The following is a 10,640-nucleotide window of genomic DNA, read 5'->3' as shown; positions in this document are numbered from 1 at the left end:
CCAAATGGGCTGGTTTTTCCACAATGGCTTTGTGGTTCTTGGAGGAGACACTGTGAGCAATCTCTGGATAGTAGACTTGTTGCACATGAGCAGCACTTCAACCTCTTTGATGTTGTAGACTAGGAATTTCTAGAAGCCACTGAGCAGCATGGGCTTTGTTTTCTTGTTGCTTCTGTAACCAGTGTTGGGCATCAAGATCTGGTCCTTGAATCTTCTGAGCACCCTATTGCCAACGCCTCTGGGTTTCCACCAGTTGTGCTTAATTTTGGCATATTGGTCTGACTGGAGTTGGATGAATTTCTTGGTCCTTTTTTTTATTTTAACAATCTTGGGCTTCCCTAGAGGTCTGATGCTGAGTAGGTGATGGCTGCCACTTTCAGAAGCAGCATCGAAGAAGAGAAAGGGCCATTTGGTTTGACTTAATAACTTAAAGTATTTGGAGAGCACCACTGGAAACTTAGATGTAGATTTAGACTGCATTAATCATTTCTTTAGGATATTTGAGTAAGTAAGCTTAGACAATAAAGGTGGGGAGATGTGCTAACCCCCGATATATGCTTACTTTCTGACTTGATTTGGCTCAGGCATGAAGTTTCTTTTACCCTCTTTGAGTCCTTCCATTTCCCTGCCTGCAAAAATAACTCAGTGTTCTTTGTGCTTCGTGTTCTTTTAAAAAAGATTAAATTAATTAACTAATTAATTAATTTAAGAGAGAGAGCGAGCGAGCGAGCATGGGCTGGGGGAGGGAGAAGCAGACTCCCTGCTGAACAGGGAACCTGGTGTGGGGCTTAATCCCAGGACTCCGGGATCATGACCTGAACTGAAGGCAGGTGCCTAACTCACTGAGCAACCCAGGCAACCTTGTTTTGTGTTTTTAACACAATCTAAATTGACTAACAGTATGAAAATGTCTTATGAGAATAACTTCTTGTCATGTAACATTAAATATCCACTAAAGTTTATACTCATGGTCAACCTTAGATTAAAGAAAAATACTGTGAGTCAAGAAGTGAATTCAGGAGGCCTTTCCTACAATGAGGACACAGTCTAGAAACTTTGGTTGTACTCTGGGCACAGAAAGACTTCCTCTGTGTCATTTATCACATGTGGAGCGGATGCTTATGTATGATAAACGGATAGATAGGATATAGTGTGTGATTCTCCAAGCTTCCTTAATTTACTTTTTAAATATGGTTGGCAATGAAAAAATATTTTTCCTTGCATGTCATGAAATTTGGAGGCTAGAAGGATGCCAGTGATCCCTAAACCAAAATCCTCATCTTGCAGAAAAAAAAGACTCCTGGAGCACAGAGAAGATAAATAATTAGCTCCCACAACTCAGCTTTCTGACTCTTGATTTAATGCTCATTCCACTAAATCAGGAAATAGACAGCTAGACAATTATCTCAGTGACATTTCATTATGCCTGTTTGCACTTTTATGCATATGCTACCTAAAATAATGGAAAGGTTATTTTCATGTGCAATCATGGACATATAAAATGGAAAGGGTAAATGAGACTTTGCTTAAGTCCTTTTTCGTAGATAAACCTGTGTCTAAGCTAAGATAAATGTTTGTATATTTTAAAGTCATATTTTCCCCTAAAAACCAACATATATTATTCTTCTGACATGAAATAGAGCTCAGTTGAGTCCAGTTTTTCTCCCACCCTTGAAGATGATAACTTTACCATAATCCAGAGAGACTGTCACTGACATTGAGTTTAGGAACATTTTATATTGGAGAATTATTTCTGAGAAGGAGCAGCTTCTTGTTTTCAAGGATGGCAGAAAAGAACAACATTAATGACATCCTGTTATTTCAGTAGAATAACTCATTAATGAGCACCTACTCTGTGCAAGGCTCATGACTCCAGCTCACATTACCCTTTTATTTATTTTAATTTAATCTATTTTATTTATTGAAAAGATTTTATTCATTTGAGAGAGAGAGAGAGAGAGAAAGAGAAAGAAAAAGAGAGAGAGAGAGTGCGCATGAGAGGTGGGGAGGAGCAGAGGGAGGAGAAGCAAACTCCTCGCTGTGCAGGGAACCCCCACTCAGGGCTCCATCCCAGGACCCTGGGATCATGACCTGAGCTGGAGGCAGACACCATCCCACTAAGCCATCCAGGTGCCTCATCACATTTCCCTTTTAGATTCTATAGGACACAACCATGTTTTCTCTAGTTCATTTACAGTGATCCTGGAAGCTGGACGTCTATAGAGATATTGTAAAGTGTCAGGTTACACGGAATAGCCAATAAGTCTGTGTTGGAAAGTACTCACTTTTGAATCCTGGCTTTGCTGTTTCCTAACTGGGTAAACTTAACCAAGGACCCCATTTCTTTGTTAAGATATCGTAGCATAATAATAGTGTCATTGTGATTATTGTGAGAATGATCAGAGGTAACACAAATAAATAGCTTATCTAAGTGCCTGACTGGCTGCCATACCTTGGGTTCCCCAGAAGCAGACCTTGGGACAAGAATTCAAGGACAAGGTGTTTATTTAGCAGGTCATCCCGGTAAACACCAGTGAGGAGTACATGTGAGACAGAGAAAAGAGGGAAGCTGTAAAGGGATCTATCAATTAGTGCACAACTGGAGCTCAGCCCCTCCAGAGAACTCTGGGGAACAAAACAATGTGGAGTCACCTTATCTGAGGGTGGGGAGCCAGGGGATTTATCCACCGTCTACCATCCGACTGTGTCTATGGGCTACAGGGGTGAGTGGTTAATTCCCAATGGGTGTGTAAAGTGGGCTTCAGTGTTCAGAGAAAGCTCTAGGCAATAAGGTGCAGGGACTCAGTGTTGAAGTTGGGATTGGCATGCAAAGAAGTGGCACTGACTAGGTCAGCTGTGCTGGAGACAATAGCCATTCAACACACATTTACCCTTTGTATTTTCATTTTTTTAAATATCGTATTTCATTGATTCGTGAGAGACACGCAGATAGAGGCAGAGACATAGAGAGAGAAAGAGAGAGAGAGAGAGAGAGAGAGAGGCAGGCATAGGGGCAGAGAGAGAAGCAGGGAGCCCAATGTGGGACTCGATCCTGGGACCCCAGGACCACCCCCTGAGCTGACGGCAGATGCTCAACCACTGAGCCACCCAGGTGTCCCTATCCTTTGTATTATTTATTATTTATTTATTCATTTATTTTTGGTGGGGTCCTTTGCATTTTTAAATGTCATTATCATTAAGTGACCTTTTAGGTTCTTTTCAAATTACATATGCCTGGTATAGGGAAGGCATTTGTTGTGAACACCTATCATTTTTGTCCGCCCAGCATCCTCTACCTTGTCTTCCTGTGGGAAAGGCATCCCTTGTCCTTTGGGTGATATTCTCCATCTTCCCTCCTTCTCAGACCTCTCTCTTCTCTTGCCCTTTATCACAGGAAGGGGGACTGTGACTCTGACCCGGCCAGAATTGGTCCAGCCAGCTGGCTATGGGGACTGGTTCAAAGATGGGTGCAGAAACCTAGTCAGCATCCCATCCTTTCAGTATCCTCACTGGGACCTAGCAGCTAGAGCTATTAGCACTGACTCCGTCTGCTGGGTTTGCTGAGCTGGGAGAGAGAGGTCTTGCTGCTGAACAGGTATCTTGCTCTCAGTGGAAAGCACATGTACAACAGATAAGGGGAAACAGAGAGAGAGAGAAAGAGAGAGAGAAGAAGGGAGAGGGAGAGATGGAAAGAGAGGGAAACACCCTGAAGACATTATTTGAGTCCCCCACTACAGCTCTGGTGGAAGTATTTGAACCAGACCTACCAGTTATAGGAGCCAATAAATTCTTTGCTCTCACTTGGAAGGAAAGAGTCCTAAAGGGCACATTCATAGCATTTCATGCTATAAAATTCTGGGACATCTTCTAACATCTCATCTTCTAGTATAAATTCCCAAGTAGTTATAAAAACTGCTAGCAGGATGGCAGAGGCAGGTATGTACTGATGGCATTTTAAAAAAGACTTTATTTATTTTAAAGAGAGAAAGCAGAAGTGGTGGTGGTGGGGCAGTGGCAGAGGGAGAGGGTGAAGCAGACTGCTCACTGAGCAGGGAGCCAGACACAGGACTCCATCGCAGGACCTTGAGATCATGACCTGAGTTGAAGGCAGACACCCAACCAATTGAGCCACCCAGGTGCCCCTGACGGTATCTTTATATTCTGGAATGGCCTTCCTCTCATTTGAGGTTTTGGAATTTCATACCTTATTGCTCAGTCACAGTGTTGAATAAATTCTGATTACCCCAGAGAAAGTTATTCCTTTTGCAATTCTTTCACTCCTAATTACATCAAGAAGAAAGTCTCAGTGTGATCCTGGTATGGCTTTAGCCCATCACCTTTGCTAATCTTCCTTTTTAAACAAAGACTGACATGTAGAAGAAGGAAACTGGACCGTTTTGTTACATCATACACTAAAATAAACCAAGAATGGATGAAAGGCCTAAATGTGAGACAGGAATTCATCAAAATCCTAGAGGAGAACACAGGCAGCAACCCCTTCGATCTTGGCCACAGCAATTTCTTGCTAGACATGTCTTCAAAGGCAAGGGAAACAAAAGCAAAAATGAACTATTGTGACTTTTTTTAAAAAGATTTTATTTATTTATTCATAGACAGAGAGAGAGAGAGGCAGAGACACAGACAGAGGGAGAAGCAGACTCCATGCAGGGAGCCCGATGCGGGACTCGATCCCGGGTCTCCAGGATCACACCCCAGGCTGCAAGCTGCGCCAAACCGCTGCACCACCAGGGCTGCCCACTATTGTGACTTCATCAAGATAAAAAGCTCAGAAAAGGAAACAGGCAACAAAACTAAAAGGGAACCTACAGAATGGGAGAAGATATATGCAAATGACATATCAGATAAAGGGCTGGTATCTAAGATCTACAGAGAACTTATCAAACTCAACACCCAAAAACCAAATAATCTAGTCAAGAAATGGGCAGAAGACATAAACAGACATATCTCCAAAGAAGACATACACATGGCAACATGAAAAAGTGCTCCATAGCACTTGGCATCAGGGAAATACAATCAAAACTACAATGAGATATCACCAGACACCAGTGAGAATAGCTAAAATTAAGAAGATGGGATACAAGAAATGTTGGTGAGGATGCTAAGAAAAAGGGAACCCTCTTACAATGTTGGTGGGGATGTAAACTGGTGCAGCCATTCTGGAAAACAGTATAGAGGTTCCTCAAGGAGTTAAAAATAGAGCTACCCTATGACACCCAGCAATTGCACTACTAGGTATTTACCCCAAAGATACCAATGTAGTGAAACGATAGGACACCTGTACCCCAATGTTCACAGCAGCAATGTCCACAATAGCCAAACAGTGGAAGGAGCCCAGATGTCCATGGAGAGATGAATGGATAAAGAAGATGTGGTCTATATATACAATGGAATATTACTCAGACATCAGGAAGGTTGAATGCCTACCATTTACATCAACATGGATGGAACGTGCTGAGTGAAATAAGTCAATCAGAGAAAGACACTTATATGGTTTCATTCATATGTGGAATATAAGAAACAGTGCAGAGGGTCATAGGCTAAGGGAAGAAAAACTGAATGCGAAGACATCAGAGAACAAGACAAACCATGAGAGACTCTTAACTCTGGGAAACAAAATGAAGGTTGCTGGAGGGGAGGTGGGTGGGGGGATGGGGTAACTGGGTGACGGGCATTAAGGAGGGCACGTGATGTGATGAGCACCGGGTGTTATACACAAGTGATGAATTATTGAACACTACAATATAAACGAAATATGTACTAGGTTGGCTAACTGAATTAAAAAAAAAAGACTGAAGCTTAATCTCAGGCCATAGTATTTGAGGGCATCTTTATTTGCCTTGGTTGTGCTTATTTATGGCAATTACTACCTTCTTCCAATTATAGTTTGAGGTATAGTTTTTTTGAAAATAGTTAAAAAGTGAGTAAATTCAAAGGAAAACTATAAAGGAAACAGTCATGTTTACTGGTAACAGAATATGGCAGGAGTCGTGCAGGTGACACTTAAAAGACTGGAGTTTGGAAATCACCTGTTTAGTATAATGGTATCCCGGCTTCCACTGGGTGGGGGGAAAGGAGGGACTTGGTAGACAAGGTGGCACTCAGATTTATAGAGGCCGATGCTCTGGTGTGATTTTGATTGAGAGACAAAATGGGTTTATTAGGAAGTTTCAATTTCAAGTGGGGGTAAACACACAGAACACTTTTATTTTTCCAAGTCACTGCTTTCACTTGTGCTCTACTGAAGTCCCTTCAGTCTACTGAAGTCTACTGAAGTCACTGCTTTTCACTTGTGCTCTACTGAAGTCCCTTCCCAGTGGGATCGAAAGCTCTTCTCTTCCCCTCCTGTAGCACTGACCAGACTAGCGGGTTCTGCTGGCTGGTCATGGAGGTGCCTGGGATCAGCTTTTACACTCCCCCTCTCCCCACCTCCTTGCCCTGGCTCCTCTGTTGCTAAGGTGGAGAGGAAAAAGGAATAAGATAGACCAAGCTCTTCTTTGGTTGGATGTCTTTACTGATCTCTCCATGGATGGTCGACGTTGTTCTTCTAGCTCTTTGCCTATGAACTCAATGTGGAGGAGTGGTGGCTCCAACGGGCTATTCTGACGGTGTCTCAGTTCTAAGCAGCTTCCCTGGATGTTGGTAATATGTTGAATATTCGACTCCTAATGAACCCCACTGGCTGCGTTGGTCCCTACAGCTTTAATGCACCTGCCTCTTTGGCCCGTGCATCAGCAATTCCCAACCAGACTGTAGACCCTAGACTTACTGACTTGCAGGTGTGTGAGAAATCCTTTCTGTGCTTTTCGGGAACTGGAACCATTGAGAATGGTCCAAGGAAGGGGAGTGGCCCCTCTCTATCCGACTACCCCCGACCTTGCATTGTCTCCTTAATTTATTCCTCTCTGCATGGATCCTAGGTGCAGGTGAGCAGAGCCACTGGCTGACATAGACATGTATGTAACCAGGGAGTGGAATCAGAATTCCCCTTTTCGTAGGCACTTATAAATCCACCAATGAATTATTCTCTTGGCATCTACCTCCCTTGGTTTCCAGGAGGGGAAGCAGCACTCCTTTTCCCGATGACAAGAGGAGAGGCAAGAAATGGCTTCTCTTTATAGGAAATGCCCTTCACCGAAAGGTGATGACTTCATTTTTCCCAATCTTCGTATTTTCTTATTGGTAGATGTAGTATGCTGAGTGATGGCCACTCAAAGATATCAGCTCCTAATCTCTGGATCCCATCAATGCTATTTTATAAGGAAAAGGGGTCTCTGTAGAGGTGGTGGAATGAAAGGTCTTCAGATGGGACAGTGATCCTGGATTATCCAAATGGGCCCTAAATACAATCACAAATGTCCTTATAAAAGAGAAGCAGAGAGCGGTCACACAGGTGAAGAGAAAATTATGAATATAGAAGCAGAGTTTGGAGTATGTGGTCACAAGCCAAGTGATTGTCAGCACCCACCAGAGAAGCCAGAAGGGGCAAGGAATGGGTTGTCCTCTGGAACTGCCAGGGGGAGTTGAGACCCTGCTGACACTTTGATTTTAGCTCAGTGATATTGATTTCAGACTTGAGGCCTCCAGAGCTGTCAGAGAATAAACTTTTGTTGTTTTAAACTATCAGAATTTGTTACAGCAGCCCTGGGAAACTAATACAGTGGAGTAAGACACTTTTTGCTAAAATTATGTCTCTCAATGACTATGTCCAAGACAAGCATTTCTCAGAAATAACAGTGCAAGTGTCCATCTATTTTCATTCTGATTTTGGCTCTTGATTACAATTTAGGGAGCCCAGGAAAAAAAATCCCACTAAACACTTAACAGCATCCTGTTCCAAAAAGGAGTATCACCATTAACTCCTAGAATGGTCATTAAAAAATAATCTTGCTTTCCAGACAACTGAAAATGTTGGTTTTCATTTATATATAACAAACAAAAGATTCTCTCACAAGTTACGAGAGAGACGACTACTTGCCTCAATGTCTGTTTTCCCTTAAAAAATAATTGCACTCCCAATTTTTGGCTGGGTCATAGGGGATCAAAATATTTCTCATCCTCTTTGCAAGAAGCATTCATCTGTGACAACATTCTTAATGTGTAAAATAGAAGAGATGTATACATTATGCATGTGCCTGTAAAGGAGGGAGTGTGCCCTCGTCCTCTTTTTCTTTTCTTCTTCCTATTGGCTGGAATGTGGATATGATAGCAGGATCTGGGGCTGCCATCTCAGCCCATGAACTGGTCCTGGGAATGAAGTTAATGCTCACTGTAGAACATGCTAGAAAGAGCATATGTCTCTGACACTATGGAGTTTCGTACAGATCCTGGAATAGATCTCCAACCCTGGAGTTAGACCTTTATAAAAGAGAAAACTAAACTTTTGGATTTTCTCTTACTCACTGATATACGTAATCCTAACCAATCATAGTGAGGATGTTTATCATCTTCAAACTGGACTATGGGAATGGATCCTCCTAAAAGTAACTTTATTGACCACTTGGAATAGTCAGTCAATTCAGAAATGCCTACCAGAATGGCCAGAATAAAAATATAGCAGTACTTTTAGTGTAATGTATGGATGTTTTCATAATTTCTCTCTTTTTAAAAAAGATTTTATTTATTTATTCATTAGAGAGAGAGAGAGAGAGAGAGAGGCAGGCATAGACAGGGGCAGAGAGAGAAGCAGGCTCCAAGCAGGGAGCCCGATGAGGGACTTGATCCTGGGATAATTTCATAATTTCTAATCAGGGCAACTTGGGAACTCACTTTAAATAAATCAAACCTATATTCAAATTTTATATAAAGGTTACCATTTCCTCACTGTATTCTCTACTCTTGGGGTTATCCAGAATAACTGTTTTAACACTTCTGAATGCTTAGCTTATGAGAGCATGGAAACATTAGAGAATGAATATTTACGAGATCAGAATCTTTAGGCTGCACGGTCCAATTTTGTGAACTTGAACAAAGCACTTTTCTGAGCTTTGGTTTCCTAACCTTTATTTTACATTTTTTTAAAAAAGATTTTATTATTTGAGGGAAAGAGAGAGAGAATGAGAGCGTACAAGCAGGGGGAGAGTCAGAGGGAGAAGCAGACTCCTCACTGAGCAGGGAGCCCCACGAGGTGCTTGATCTTGGGACTCCAGGATCATGGCCTGAGTCAAAGGCAGATGCTTAACCGACTGAGCCACCCAGGCACCCCCCAACCTTTACTTTTTAATTTTTTTTGAAAGATTTTATTTCCTAAAGAGAGAGACAGAGAGATAGAGATAGAGATAGAGATAGAGATAGAGATAGAGATAGAGATAGAGATAGAGAGAGAGCAAGTGCATGCATGCAAGCAAGGGAAAGAGCAGAGGGAGAGAATCTTAGGCAGACTTCCTGCTGAGTGTGGAGCCCGACTTGGGGGTTCGATCTCATCACCCATGAGATCATGACCTGAGCCTGAAATCAAGAGTCAGTGCTTAACCAACTGAGCTACCTGGGTGCCTCTGTTCCTAACCTTAAAGATAAAAAAGTAAAAGTGCAATAAATATTGCTTCTAGTCTTCTATGAAAAACTGAGTATTTTTAAAGTTAGCCTTTTCCTACTGTTCTGACAAAGGCTAAACTTTGGAGTTATTTTAGGGCTTATGTTATCAAGCTGCTTATGGAAAATGACAGATTTAGTGTTAGTGATTTCACTGATATTTTGTTCTTAGAAAATTATTCATGGCCTTAAATCACATTCAGGCTCTCGGATTGTTGACATTACCATCTATAAAACTTGAAGAGTTTCCAGATGAGGAAGTAAATTATTCTGCCTGGAACTTCCTTGATGGATTGGAGTGAGGCATGTTATATCAAACCTATAAGAAATTGATTTCTTTTACCCATTTCCATTAAACATGCTTTTACACATTCCTTATACCATAATTCAGTGTCTTCTAATGGTTACAGTCTAAAGTAGAAATCACAACAGCCTGCAGGGGGTGGACCGTTGACATAAATGTATGAGGACAATAGGTGCTCAGTCGCTGATACTGCTACCGGGTGTAAGCACTGCTCATGCACTTTGCCTTCTCAATGACAGATATAATCAAACTCATCCCCAGGCTATGCATCATACATAAGCACTAAGTGGTAACACATGATCTTTAAGGATTGGTGGTCCATTCTGGCTGCTTATTAAGAATCTCCTGGGAAGTTTGGGAAAATACTGATGCCTTACACTCCCCCCTCAGGCCTCCACCCCAGATTCTGATTAAATTAATTTTTGGTGGGGGGCACCTGGGTAGCTCAGTTCATTGAGTGTCCAAATCTTGGTCTCGGCTCAGGTCTTGATCTCAGGGTCGTGGGTTCAGGTCCTGTGTTGGGTTCCATGCTGGTCATGGAGCCATTTATTTATTTATTTATTATTTTTAATTTAAATTCAATTTGTCAACATATAGTATAACACCCAGTGCTCATCCCATCAAGTGCCCTCCTTAGTGCCCATCAACCAGTCACCCCATCCCTCCTACCCACCTCCCCTTCTGCAACCCTTTGTTTGTTTCCCAGAGTTAGGAGTCTCTCATGGTTTGTCTTCCTCTCTGATTTTTCCCCACTCAGTTTCCCTCCTTTCCCTTAGTCTCTTTCACT

Source organism: Canis lupus, chromosome 8 (assembly GCF_003254725.2).
Source record: "Canis lupus dingo isolate Sandy chromosome 8, ASM325472v2, whole genome shotgun sequence".
NCBI lineage: Eukaryota > Metazoa > Chordata > Mammalia > Carnivora > Canidae > Canis > Canis lupus.
This window is presented reverse-complemented; position numbering follows the sequence as displayed.